Here is a 14,789-nt window from a genome sequence, read left to right on the forward strand (position 1 = left end):
CTTCTAGTATTTAGATCATATTTTTGTAGTAAGAAATGCATTTTTAAAGCATACTGAAATTGTGACAAAACATATTATGTGATCGCCACATATGGTCCGTTGAGATGTATAGACTTAAGTTGACAGATTACTGGGGGAGGCAGGGGAAACCTGACCTCAAGTGTGAGTGGCCAATTTCACGAAATCTCCATTTCGCTGCTACATTTGCAGTTAAATATCATTGTTAATACGTAGATAAAGGGGGTATAAAGAATTAACATTATATTAAAAAATGGCGTATTTTAGAATGGCCATAGATATAGAAATATATTATTATAATGTTATTATCATTATTTTAAAGGTTTTTGTTTCAATATCTTATTGCATTTTACGGTACATTTTCAGTCAAATAATTATGGAAAAACCGGTATGTATTGTTTTTTCGGACATGTGTTTTGCTTTGAGTCACCTTTTACCAAAATGCCTTCCGCTGTTTATATCGCCGTATGATCACCATTTGTGTAGGTATGACGCATATTCATAACATGCAAACGGAGGTGTGAGAAGGTGAAGCGGAATCAATAAAATCTATGATAATATCATTTAGAAGCATAGGCCACAACCAAGCAAAATAGTGGTAGACTCGATTTGACCGAGTCTGTTTATGAGAGGTAATGAAAGTTGCAACTCCTCTCACGACCCTGGCACTTTGTTTGGGCGAGTGAAATGCATACAAATTGGCGAAATTATGGAAACTAAATCATTTTGCATGATACCACCATGTTTGGGCTAGTTAGTGGAGCTTTTTTTATTCAAATTATTCTTGCAGCTTTAAGTTATTTGTATTACTTTCTACTGGTTTTATGTTTTTATTCCGAATCATTTGAATCGACGACTTTTAACTTAATATGACAGTTGATGAATGTATTTTAATACCCTTTTCCATAATTCTCTGCCAAGCGGAATGCTTGAGGATTTAGTAACATGAATTAACGAATAAAAGTGCACAATTTTTTATTAATAATTCTTTGCCTTTTGAGCGGATGTTATACGCCAACATATATAAATTAATTTTAGATGGAAACTTAAGCATATGGCAACTTGTACACTTGTACATTGTGTACTTAACTCCAACGATATCTATTTAATTCAAATTGAACTTAGTATACATCTACTTTAATGTATGTGAGCAGATTGTTGAAACTATCATGTCCAAGTATGAATCCCCGTGATTGTAAACAATATCTGCATCATGTGTTTAAGAGTTTTTGTCAAGATGATCCGCTTCAATTTCTATACTGCGCTCGACCCCAACGCCACCTCGCCTCTCCCGTCTTTCGAAGAAAAGGGCGTGTATCCTTTTGCTCATTGTTGGTCAAAAACCCGTTTTGTTTCCGATCAATAACTAGAGAATGCTTAAGCCTATAGTAGTACAACTTTGTAAAACGTTTGCCTATTGCTTTCGGTGTTATAGGACAAAGGTCAAGGTCACGATAACCTCAAGACTATTCAATAACTCGACAAAGTTTTGGTCTAGAGTGAAGCTTCATAGGATGAATAGGTTTGGTGAGTATTGACCGATATTGCAGTGGGTACAGTTGGTCAAAGATCAATGTCTCAGTGACCTTCAGACAATTCACTTGGTATTTAATTACAGTTATTTAAAAACAGCATAAACATATCACTTTAGATTTAAGCTAAGCCCGTAAGTATTGACCTTGATCACATTAATCTTCGCCAATAGTTAAAGGCGTTTTTGATTTTTTTTGCGATATTTGTATCCTTACAATATCTGCTTTAATTAAAGTACCCGATATAGTTAACCAATGGCTCGCCACGTAGTGATAAGCTCTACGACGTCTACGCACGTTCCCATTGGTTGAAATTCAGTCCGATCCCGAGGGTCTTAGACGACATTTTGTTGAACGGTTTACTCTTCACATACGTATAGAGTAATGTTGAATAGTAGCGTATTTCTTTCAAACCATGAACAGTAAATCATGGTCATGTGACAATTTTCCATTTTGTTAAATTTACATATGAAATTGAAAAAAAGATATGGTCACACAGTTGACTTGAACCCACAAACCTGAGATTGGTAACTGAACGCTTTTTCCGCACAGCTATATCTGCACATGCGACAAGAAATATTAAGACATGTATATTATTGTTGTTTTTTTTCATAGCTATCGCTATTAAGGTTCAGACACCAAAAATTAACTTAATGAAACAAAGAATATTCATAAATATCAGGTCAATACTTACGGGCAATACATTAACTGTAAACTAAGTCTTGTTAAGGGTCACAATCATTTATCTCTATGAGTACCTCATTGACATATTCGTCACCTTCATATTACTACGGAATCCATAGTGCCACATAGAATGCTGTGTGTCGGGCTCCGAGCGTGACACTTGACGCTACACACAACACGACAATGTAACGCGACATTTGATACGACGAACTGGGCAAGGACAGTTTCGTTGAAGCACTGTTGTGTGTAGCGCCTGTAGCACGAAATGTCGCTATGAATATCAAGTTTTACTTCGCAATGTCGTGTGTCGCGTCGCATTGTCTAATCGAGTGCCGCGTCAAATGCCGTTCGTCGCGTGTCAATGGCGACGCACGGCACTCAACACGACAATTTGACGCGACACACGACATGCAAAGTGACATACAGCATTTTAGTGCGCTAGTGTTGCGGAATCGTTGAATGGCTTGTTACATTTTGTCAGGTAATTTAAAACGCGTTACACAATATGTAATGCGCACACGACAGTATATCGCGCAAATGTCGTGGAATTGTCATGTGTCTACCGATGTCCTAGTCACACGTGTATGTACATTTCATAGTTGTTTAATATTTTTATATATAATTATATACATATCTGAAAACAAGATGTAAATGTGACTGCGGTGTGAGATGTGTTGATGATTTTTTTATGAGATAACAGTGAGTGTGCGACTGGAGGATATGTGTAACACCAACATTAGATCCAGACCTCAGCAAATGAGACATTGATTTGCTATATGTTGTGCCTTCTGACTGAGAATATCTCTGGCTCAATGTATCGAATTTATATTTAGAACTGTTACCAATGTTTTTTTGTTTCCGTGTCCGATTACTGGATGCTTCCGTAGACGAGTGGTAACAGTCGCTGGCTTCTTATCATTTGCCATTTAATCTTGTGGGTTCATATCATCTTTTCAGTTGCAGAATTAGTTCATGTGATTAAGCCATTAAGTCGCCATATGCCTTATTACTGTGTCGGTGTGACGTTAAACCCAGTAAAAACAAAAACACGTTCCGGAACAATATACCATTTTGCATTCAAAGGATACAGAAAGCCGTAATAGAGCGACAATCTATAATGATACTACATATAGCCGTAGGAGGTGTACAGGGAAGAGTCATTTTTCATCGGGGGAGATATACGCAGTACTTTCTGGAGGGAGTTTTGAGCAGATTCTGCAAATAAGATTTTTTTTCACTGCCTAAGTTGATTTAAGATTTTAAGATGACTGAGCAAGGAAAATAAACAGTTGTACAACTTTGTTATACATTTATAATTGTTTATTTAGTTTTCCTGTTGAAATGGATTGTCGTCAGTATCAATTCTAAAGTTTCATGAGATGTGAGTTCTTAAATGAAGCTACCATCTAAATATGAATACAATAGAAGTCTTAAATCATTGCCCAATATTTTAGTGCGAGCAATATATGTTTTATTTCGCCTTTTTTAAAATCAGTGTATGACCCGCTAAGAAGAAATCTTAACGTGCACATGAACAATGTCTTGTCAATAAAATGACAGTGGTGTGAACATTATGCGAGAATTCCTGTTAAAACTCTTTAAATATAGAAATATAAAATTAACACTAATAATAGGTACATCTGGCATCGCTTGAAGTTTTTAATATGCAAGTTCCGGAGCTGTACGGTAGTGACGGCTCTTGCCAATTCTGTATAGTGTCTGCTGGATGTTGTTGCGGGAATACGGCATTCAAGTATCCCAATTTCATCATAACCTGCTAGTGCTTGGCTGCACACCATTCGTGTAAATCGATCCTTTAATAAAACGTAATAAATTAATCATTTCAACATTCCTTACAATTACTAGCTTTTACTCCATAGAAATTTAATACATTATAATGAAGACGTAACTTTGAAACCTTAAAAAGAGGCACAAAGCTTGCTTTCCGTCTGAATATCGAAGCACGTCAAACAAGAGCAGGCACAGGAGACAGCACGCTCGACTATTTCGATGCTAGATAGTATCATCTATCAGTGGAGTGTTCAATGACTCCAACGTCGATGACAATATTGGACAATATATTACGCCAGTCAAATGTGTTTAGTAATAACAGAGATAGAGTGAAAGTGTATCAAAACATAAACATAAAAGGGGAATAATTCATTAATTATTTTGCAATAATAATGCACCGTCATACCATTTGACTAATATTGTGAAACAACTACATTAATGTATTTAAGGTTTAATTCAAATCCATAATAATAACTGAGTTTGAGTAAGAGTGCATCACGAGTTATGGCCCTTGTGTCATATAATGTGGTAGATGATATGGAACAGCTAGTTTAAGTTTAAATAAAAAAAATCACTTAGTAATAACAGATTGAAAGTGCATCGAAACAATAACGTGAAATTCTAAGAAAAAAGTGGGCATAATACATGAAATATTGGTGCAAGAGTAATGACCCTTGTCCCATATGATGTATGTGATGATGAGAAATAACTATTTTATAGTTTGAAGCAAATCCATCAAGTTATTATAAAGATAAACAGTAAGTGTATCAACACTTAAAATAATGTCTGGATGCTGAACGGACGCCAGTGCGGATGTCGGGTCGAGTAGCATAGATCTCTTAGACTACATACTTCGTACATACAGGCTAAATTTACACAGCTACTTGTCAGTTCAGTTCACATTCGTATTGAGACACCACGAGTGATGTGTATTTCTTGTTAAACAAGTTAAAATATAAAAAAGTGGAAACTACACAGATCGCCAAACGACCTGCTTTTTTATAATAAATAAAGGTTTTTTTGTGCCATTTATAGGGCCTTTTACAATTTCCTTTTGCTCAGTCCGATAAATTTGTGTCGCGCACGTGCTGAAGTATTTCAGCCAAAAATATGAAACTCAATGAAAAGCTGTTCAACCGGCAAACCTGTATACCGGCTGTGGAATTTTACAATTTAAAGCAAAATCCAGCATTTTAAAAAAAAATTATCATAAACAGTATGTAGCGCGTATACTCAGTCAAACCGAGGCTGCTATAATTATTCTGCTTCTAAAGGATCTGGAAATGATTTGAAACAGATTATTCTTTAGGACAGCTGTATAACGACAAACAACTCATACTGATTACTCCATGGAGACAATGTATTTGTAAAGGTAATTTAAGAACATGTATCGATCTTGTGTGTAAACAACACAAATTCATGTATTGTACTGTTCATAACTGAACAGAACAGAACAGAACAAAACTTTTATTTCACCCAGGTATAAGAAATACAGCATGGGTTTTTAACATATATACAAATGTAAGAAGAGTAAAAAGGCATTCCGGTCAAATCACTAGTTTTAGCATTGAAATAGAACAATTATACATGCTTCTGGAGACGTTTGAAAATATATTTTCATTTGCTGTCTAAAATGGCGTCCATTCATGACTTGACCGGAACCGGAAAAAAAGCTCTTCAAAACGCTAACCGTTTTAAAATTACCGGAAGCATAGATATTTACCTGCGGTGGTTAGACCTGCTGGCGACAGCATTTAGCTTTGCGGCAACAACAGAAATACACCACGCATCCTGACACAACAACTGCTACGATTGCAAGTATACCAACAGATATACCTACGACAGGTCCTTCATGACTGTAACGATAAAAGTGAAAGAGGTACTTTAATCTCTCTTTTGTGGTAACAAGACACTAAGTTGACATCCGTAAATTTAAGGGGAAAACAATCATATCTGAATGACCGGCTTATTTAAACAATGCTGTTGTCTACTAGAAATCGGAAGTTAAGTTTGACCACTTCCCTATTTTAAACGTTTAAATTACATTCAAATCAGTAAAATCTGTCTTTAAGGTAGTTCTGCGCGTTCGGATCAAATATTTTTCTACAATGTAGAATTTGATTAAACTCTTATATTTTTCAAAACTTCAGAATGTACTTAGAAAACTCGGCAAATAAAAAGATAGGGTCATGTGCTCGATTTTTTCCATAGACTCGTTTGAAAACTTTTGACCTATCAAAAGGTTTCACAATGGGAGTCTATGGGAAAAGCACGGATTGTCTGACATGCCCCGCGGCTAGCGACAATTATTACGGCTCTTGTCTAAACACTTTTAAGTTAAAATCTAAATTATAGATATGAAGTTATTAATTTTGATAATATATATTACCGTTCAAAATCCAAATTCACATTATTGTAAAGTAAAATACATTTATACCACGGATCCATGTTATTTAAAACTTACAAGAGTGACAAGACATTTTTTAAGGAGACCCAAAATACACATATTTTGCCCTAAAAATAAATAAATACATATTTAAAAAATACTCTGCGTAATGGGAATAACATGCTTCCCGACAATTTTGAAACAAATACCAGATTGTCATTCAAAATCACCAATTTGAAGAAATTGCAATGTTATGTATATCAGAAAATAGACTTGTACGTCGATCTAATGTCCGTCTTTGGCAAATTAAATAAAAAGTGTTATTTCAAATTAAATGTTTGAATACAAATATTTAAAATTAAAAAAAAAATACTTATGAATTACTTTGTTTAATTCATTAACTTTAAATTTATGATTCACATATATTTTTGCCTTTAAAAGATATAATAAAGTTACATACATAAAGTTACGCGAGTAATTGGAATAACATTCCCGACTCTCAATTTTGAAACAAAAACCCGATTACCATTCAAAATCACCAATTTGAAGAAATTACAATGTAACGTTATGTTACAGTAAGTAGCCTCGGGCAAGTTATAAACTCCGCTCATTCCATGTTGTTACAATACCCCTAACAAAACCAGTATAAAGTCAAGATTATCAAGATAAGAGAGATACTCGCGTTAAAATGGTATAAAGGGAAACAATCAAATTTAAACAACTTGGCTCAATAATCAAGGGACAATACTCTTCAAAACACGGTCTCATTTCTGGACATGATTTTCATAACATTTTCGCGAATATATTTTGTTTCTACAATCTGGATTTTAATGAAACTTCTCACATTCGTAAATAAACATATGACCTATAATATGGTACTAACATAAAATGTGTACGTCCATGTGCTTGTTTTCGAGATATTTGCCCATGATTAAAAGGATTCGCGTATTTCGGGCTGATTTTCAGACATGTTTTGGAATTATTTAACATGTCAGACGTTTTAATATCATATTTCAACTTTATATAGGTAGTAGCTGTGCATTTGTAATAAATTTACTCACCTGTTGCCATTAATTCATAAAATGATTTTCATTGCCGTACACCGAATCGAGGCTTTATTCTACGTTTTCTGGATAACACACATTTATAGGCCCAGCTTTGATGGTGCAGGAAGACCCCAGATGCCCCTCCGTGCATTATTTCATCACGAGCGGGCATTTGGGTAGAACCACAGACTTTCCGTAAGCCAGCTGGCTGGCTTCCTCACATGAAGAATTCAACGCCCCGAGAGAGGCTCGAACCCACATCGATGAGGGGCAAGTGATTTGAAGTCAGCGACCTTAACCACTCGGCCACGGAGGCCCCAACACCATTACTTCCAGTTCATCAAACGTGCAGAACTACCTTAATATGAATGTCCTTATAAAAGTTTCCTCAGTTTAAACATCGAAGCTGGCCACCATAGCTCCATCGATAGGAATCTTAAAAGGAACGTTGTTGCATGTTATTTTTTTTTACTTAAAACATGAATGTTTATGCACGCCACGGCAAAAGTCTGATTAGCTATTGCTATACCCCGGCGTCGGATGTAGACACTTTGTTCACGAAACTTCACACATGCCTTCATCGTCTTAATACAAAGAGATACCTAGGTTTCTCGGATTAAACCATATCCCTTTTAAATTTAATAGTTTTCTATAAATAATGTTATACTGATTTCTGCTATCATGCAATTGTGAGAATTTGAAATAATGTTTAATGTATTGTTATCGTTTTTGATGAACCCTTTTTATTTATATATTTTGATAGAATGCAAGATAGTATTTATTACTGTATAACTGAAAACGCATCACAATTGCATGAAACTACTCCTATCTCCCAACCACACCCCGACCCCGACCTTTCCATAAATTCACTTGTGCACAAACTTACAAGACGATGTAAATAAAAACATCCCACCAGAATAACTCTCTACTTTCATAATGGTATCGAACAAGAGGATACATAAACCAAACGAAATGCTCAGGTCAAGCTAAAGTATGCAACAATCGCACCACGACAGACTTAATTTCGGACCTGGAGAAATGGGTCGGAAGACAAAACATAATTAACATAATTCATCAGATTTAAGTACAGCCAAACTTGCCCGAAAGCTCTCGTCAAATTAAGACACCATTTTTTTTCAGGTACTTTTGTGCTACAAAATATGGTGTATTATGAGACAAGCTTTTGCTCTTCCCTTCGGTGGTATACAAGTTGTATTGTATTTTGAATGAAACAAAGAGGATGACAAAGGAATGCAGACGTAATGTCTTCAGTCAGATCTTCATATGAGGCTCTCGATTGCCTGTCATGCGCTCCTTCTTCTGAGCTAGATTTGTTTTATTACAGTACTAGTATTTCAGAGATGTAACGGCGTGCAGTTAACCTAACTAGTGTTCCTGAATTCTGCTCCAGAATAAACCTGTTCTCCGCAAGTAACTGTCAACTTCCCCATATGCAGGGGTTGAGGACTAATTATTTCAGACAATTGATGCCTTTTCGGAACGGAGAACATACGGCCCTGCGATCAGTAAATCTGCGGTCCCCCTATTGAGCTAAGCGGGCGGGCTTTCTGAGATAGTATTGACAACAGTATCAAAGACTAGTACACCTGTCACAGCAGTAGCTGTTATATCCATCTCCACAGCATGATGTTGAGCAGTATAGTGATTCCCTGGATCCATTACTGAATCTCACACAGAATGTTCCTGCAAACGCAACTGAAATTGATACAAAAAAAGTATCGTTTTTATTGCAATATTTCCTGGCAGTCAGTCATTAAATTTATGGACAGTAAAAGAATTTCATGGTTAAAAACTAGAATGCAGATGCTAATTCTAATTAAGAAAATTATATTAAAAACTGTATGTAGGTGAAAAATATGTGAAGCATTCAGTTTCATATTCTGATGAACAAAAACAAAAAAGATACATTTATTTAAATTTACCGTATGATAAAGACTTTCTATGTATTGAAGAAGTATATGTACAACATTTGAAATCATACCTAACAATTATCATTTTACATAACTCCTTATCTAAATTAATGTTGACCGGTTAATAGTTCAACACTAAATTTTGCTAATGCTTATAATAAAAACTTGAAGAAAAATGTTGAACAGTACATTTGTACAAGTTTTTAAACGGTTTGCAGGTCAATAATCAAAGCTATTTCAGACCACGGACTTAAATTTTGACTATTGACCGGCAAGCAATGCAGTAAGTGTATATTGTTTCATAACTCCTTTTATAAATCGCCGGTCCATAGTTTGTGCTGGACATATCTATAGGGTTTTCTTACACTTCATTTTTCTAGCCTTAAAACAAATCTTGAAAACAATATGTAGGCATAGGAAATAGAGATCAATATAATTGCACCTTTACTAATCCTACCAGGTGTTCTGTATTACAAAAGTGCTTCTATTGTGACATTTTGATACAAGCAAAACTGTATTATCTGCACTATTAGTTACTTACTGGTACTTCATTTTGTAATTGTCTTGTTAAAAGTTAATTTTTTACCATGTACAAGTTGACAGAATCATAGGAACCATGTTTTGAGGGGTAAATCAAACACAAATGAATAAATCCGTTATGTTTTTGTTGTGCAAAAAAAGTATGATATTGTGTCTAAAACAGTTTTCATTTTCCATTCAATTGTGTAATTGCAATGGAAGTAAAGTAATAGATATCTCTGCTTATAAGCACTAGCCCAAGGCAAGAGTTGTCATTCTTTGTGGATCACAACTTTAAATTGAAAATTAAAACTTCTGTTATTGATATTAACAGAACTATCATAAACTTCACATTTGTGAAATCATTTTTGGTTATTTCAAGGACTTGGAAATCAATTTCTAGAATTTATTTAATGTATTACTATCATTGAAAATTTTAGGGTCTATCTCTACAATATGAAAATTTGTTTGTGATGTCATGTAATAAAACACTTTTTGAACGGCTTGCCGTTAGTTTGACTGTTCACTGGAAGTCAAACGATATTTGTTTTCTAGTACACTACACCTTATATGAATTGCCGCTCCATAGTTTCTGCTCTATGATTGGTTTTCATTCAACTTGTACGTGTATTCGCTAGGATAAAGTCAAAAGTTACAGGAATGTGATGTAATGTAATAAAGCGATAACTGAATGACTGACCGGGAAATAGCCAAACCTTATCGCTTTGTGCCATTCAGATCTCAGGCAAATAGTTTCGACTAAAATGTCATTCAAAACGGTAATAATATTGCAAATTTTAAATGACAGAATTATAATCATCTTAAGAAAAAATGGTTTTGGTACCTGTGACAGACTGAAACAGGATCACCACAACATACATTTCATCCACAATGTTTATCATTATAGCTTAAATACGCATTTAGTCCGACACATAAAACATTGTTCAAAAGCGTGGTTAGGTGACGAGCGACCAAAATCTAAGGATACTTACGTATTAAGCTTCCTGCAATCAGGGAGTAGAAGTTTTATTTTCTGGTTGAAAGTAACAATGAGTATCATTGTGTGTCAATTAAAAATAAACAAAATTATAATTTCCTCCTCTTCATAACCGTTTTAGTAGCGGTAGAAATAAATGTTATCTTCCTGCTAAAATGGAAGTTATATGGTATTTAGGTTATTAATAATAATTTGCCACAATAACAACCTTTTTTCTTCAGAGACGTAAGTGTGGTTGTGTATTTTGTTTAGTGTCAACTATATACATGTCAGTAATGCTCACATTCACAGCGCTGCCTCACTGGAGTAAGTCGCTGTAGACATGTGACACGATTCTTCACCATGCCACATAAAACTGACAGTGGCTGTCCAGTCTACCGCTAGACATTAACGCTTCATATCTGTAGAAGCAAGAAGGCCATTCCCCGAACTATGAGAGGGAGGGGTGGGGGAGGGACGATCATATACATGTACCCTCCCCATCCTTATCTTTTGACCCCAGAAACAGATTTTTGTAAGATATAACAGAATATAGTAAAAAAAGCTATTTTGAGAGAGTATTAAGGTGAACTGTTAAGTGTTTAAAGTGATGTTTATTATTTGTAAAGGAAATAACATTGTTGTTTTTAGTTTTGTATCCAGGCAAAATATGGGTTGGTATGGCTGGTCGCCCTACCACCCTTACGTTTGAGATCGCTTCTATGTTTATGCGCTTGGGATTTTAAAACAATCCCAGGGGAGATTATCATTTCTGAAGATTTATGCAATAAATTAATGTATTTTACTTCTAGACATGGATAAAGAAAAGCATATACTGCAACGTCGAACATGGTGTTTATCGGTGTTTGAGCGAGTGTTTGTGAGAGGTAATTGAAAGTGCGACAACATTCACATTCCCACATCGGCTTAAGCGGAATTCTTTCACACAGATATTATCGTTCGACAACAAAAAATAAATATTTCTTTAGATATCTGGACAAAAAGTTATATCTATATGAAACACATGAGAATTTGCTGTTTTTACTACTTTTTTACGATGAAAATCGAAAAGCGTTTGCAACGCTTTACTCCAAGTAAACTGTCTCGATTATAAATACCTATATTTTGAAGTCATAATTCACTAATTCCGCTATAGCGCTTTTGGTAACGACGACGGATAAATGTCTTTATTGCCGCGGCGGTCCGGGGTTCGATTCCCGACGCGGTCATTTTTTTTTTCTTGATTTGGAGTTTTTAAAATATTTTAGAAACAAAAACTCATATTCTATATTCTAATGTTCATAATATTTGAAAGAAAGATAATTTTTAGCCAAATCTGGAGGTCAGTGCCTTTAAATAGACTCCATGATCAAAAAACAAAAAAACAACCCTGGATCCCTAGAGTATTAGACTAGTGTATCTTTTTACTTTATCAGCATAAAAATTCAAGTGGTTCAAGGTGTTTTGTGTATTTTAATATGGTGCCTGCTTTTTAATTTGTTCTTAATTTTTTTCTGTGATATGCAGGCTCCATAGTATCGGATCACCTCTCTATATTCCAGTTTTGTTAGAATTTTTTCCCGTTTAGGGCTTGTTGATTATTTCAACTGGGGACTACTAGCACGCGAGTAGTCCCAGGACAGGCTCACGCAACGCTCTATTTTCGCGATTCGTCTACATATTTTTGCGCCTAATCATACAGACGCTTGTATTGGAGAAGTTTATTAAGTTCATTTGTTCACAGGTTATCATACGAGTACAAGGAAATTCATTGATGCACATCTTGGCTTTGTCTCCTTTTAGCTGCAGATGGTGATGTTCATCCGAATCCAGGCCCACTGCTAACAACCTCTAACAGCTCCTCTTCTATAGTTTCCTCCATGTCTAACACACTATCAGAAATTATAACAAGCACTAGGTGCTTCTCGGTTTACAATACAATGTTCAAAGCCTACTGAACAAGTTTGATGTTCTAGAAGCTGAGTTTGGTATGTTTGATGTTCTTGCCTTCACAGAAACATGGTTAAATCAAAACATCTCTGATAATGATATTGTACTTCAAAACTTTCACACTCCAGAGAGGAAAGATAGAACTGAAAATGGCTACGGTGGTGTAATTGTTTACTTGAAGGAAACATTGCACTACAAAAGGAGGGTAGATCTCGAACCCAGGGGCTTGGAGTGTATCTGGATCGAACTGATTCCTTCTCATTCTAAACATATCTTGTTCGCTGTATTTTATCGTCCTCCAAACGTATATCATACAAATCTAATCGAAGACTCGCTCGGGTTGGCAGTAGATACAGGCATATCCGACATCATTGTCACTGGCGACTTTAACTTTAATGAATCAAATCCACACATGACTCGAAAACTCCATTCTATTTGTCAGCAGTATAACCTAGAGCAACTCATTGTCGAACCAACTCATTTTACTGAGTCCTCTTCTTCTATACTGGATCTCTTTCTTGTTTCATGTAGCCACAAAGTTATAACCTCTGGTGTTGGAGAACCAGTTCTAGATCAAAACCAACGGTTCCATTGTCCTATTTATTCACTATTTAACTTCTCTAAACCTCATGTCAAGTCCTTTAAACGGTTTGTTTGGCTATACGACCGGGGAGACTACACCTCACTCAGACGTAAAATCAGCGACATAAACTGGGACCAACTAAAGAATGATGATATTGACACTTATACTTCACTTGTTACAAACAAAATACTTGAACTTTCAAAGGAGTGCATACCATCAAGAATTATAAATGTTAAACCTAATGATAAACCATGGATCACAACACAAATAAAAAAGCAAATTCTGAAACGTAAGAAGTATTACCGCAGAGCTAAGCATTCTCAGAACCCTGTTCATTGGAATAAATTCAGAACAATACGTAATGAAATAGTATCACTTATCCGTACTGCTAAACAAAATCACTTCCTAAAAATGGCTGATTCGCTTAAATCTGATTCTGCTACTACCAAAGATTGGTGGAAACTTATTAAATACTTCATTTCTCCATCTGACAAACAAACTGTTCCTCCACTCATAAACCCAGCCACTCATGAGCTAGTCTTTGACTCTAAGTCTAAAACTGATCTATTGAATGACTTCTTCTGTAAACAGGCATCGATTGACGATTCCAATAAGGACCTTCCTAACTTTTACTATCCAGAACCAAGAAACAAACTTGACTCTATTATTATTACCCCTCAAGATGTTGAAGACGCCCTGAAGTCCCTTAATATCAACAAGGCTGCCGGACCCGATGGAATTAGCAACCGTATATTGCGCGAAACTGCTCCTGTGCTTAAATTTCCTCTTTGTTCCCTGTTTAATTCTTCACTACAATGCAGCAAGGTACCTCAAACTTGGAAAGACGCTAACGTCTGTGCTATATTCAAAAAAGGCGACCCGTCTTTACCCAACAACTATCGACCGATATCGTTGCTTTGCTGCATAGAAAAGGTATTTGAACGCATTATATTTAAGTACCTTTTCAATTTTCTACGTGATAATAACTTTCTTTCGTCTTTACAATCTGGGTTCACACCAGGAGATTCAACAGTGAATCAGCTCACATACTTGTACAATACCTTCTGTAAAGCTCTCGATGATGGACTAGAAGTACGAACTGTATTTTTTGATATAAGCAAAGCCTTTGACAAAGTATGGCACAAAGATCTACTCTTCAAGTTAAAAAATGCTGGATTGGATGGACGTCTTCATAATTGGTTTTCTGATTATCTCTTCAACAGACGCCAGTCTGTTGTCTTACCGGGTACCCAGTCAAATTGGTCTACGGTGAACGCAGGAGTACCCCAAGGGTCTATTCTTGGCCCTCTTTTATTTTTAGTGTTTATCAATGATATCGTTGACGACTTGGGTTCAAATGTTCATCTTTTTGC

General features: G+C 35.6%; 1 long non-coding RNA gene across 1 annotated transcript; it reads right to left on the reverse strand.

Annotated features, from left to right (window-relative positions):
* Nucleotides 1-3,524: 3,524 nt before the first annotated feature.
* LOC128555213 (uncharacterized) lies at nucleotides 3,525-10,905 on the reverse strand. Its single transcript, XR_008369877.1, has 4 exons — nucleotides 10,752-10,905; nucleotides 9,065-9,173; nucleotides 5,749-5,881; nucleotides 3,525-4,048 (listed from the first exon to the last, which is right to left on the reverse strand). It is a non-coding gene; the product is annotated as an uncharacterized LOC128555213 (long non-coding RNA).
* Nucleotides 10,906-14,789: the final 3,884 nt, after the last annotated feature.

This window comes from Mercenaria mercenaria, chromosome 1, assembly GCF_021730395.1.
Source record: "Mercenaria mercenaria strain notata chromosome 1, MADL_Memer_1, whole genome shotgun sequence".
In the NCBI taxonomy this organism is placed as follows: Eukaryota; Metazoa; Mollusca; class Bivalvia; order Venerida; family Veneridae; genus Mercenaria; species Mercenaria mercenaria.